Raw genomic sequence first — 689 nt, 5'->3', positions numbered from 1 at the left:
CTAGGAGGTGGATCAAAAAGGATCTTGCTGTGACTTATGTCATAGGGTGTTCTGCCTATGTTTTCCTCTAAGAGTTTGATAGTGTCTGGCCTTACATTTAGGTCTTTAATCCATTTTGAGTTTATTTTTGTGTATGGTGTTAGGGAGTGTTCTAATTTCATTATTTACATGTAGCTGTCCAGTTTTCCCAGCACCACTTATTGAAGAGGCTGTCTTTTCTCCACTGTATATTCTTGCCTCCTTTATCAAAGATAAGGGAACCATATGTGCGTGGATTTATCTCTGGGCTTTCTATCCTGTTCCATTGATCTATATTTCTGTTTTTGTGCCAGTACCATACTGTCTTTTTTTTTTTTTTTCTTGCAGTACGCGGGCCTCTCACTGCTGTGGCCCCTCCCACCGTGGAGCACAGGCTCCGGACTCGAAGGCCCAGCGGCCATGGCTCAGGGGCCCAGCCGCTCCACGGCACGCGGGATCCTCCCGGACCGGGGCATGAACCCGCGTCCCCTGCATCGGCAGGCGGGCTCCCAACCACTGCGCCACCAGGGAAGCCCCCATACTCTCTTGATTACTGTAGCTTTGTAGTATAATCTGAAGTCAGGGAGCCTGATTCCTCCAGCTCCATTTTTCGTTCTCAAGATTGCTTTGGCTATTCGGGGTCTTTTGTGTTTCCATACAAATTGTGAAAT

This window comes from Physeter macrocephalus, chromosome 11 (assembly GCF_002837175.3).
Source record: "Physeter macrocephalus isolate SW-GA chromosome 11, ASM283717v5, whole genome shotgun sequence".
NCBI classification, from domain to species: Eukaryota; Metazoa; Chordata; class Mammalia; order Artiodactyla; family Physeteridae; genus Physeter; species Physeter macrocephalus.
This window is presented reverse-complemented; position numbering follows the sequence as displayed.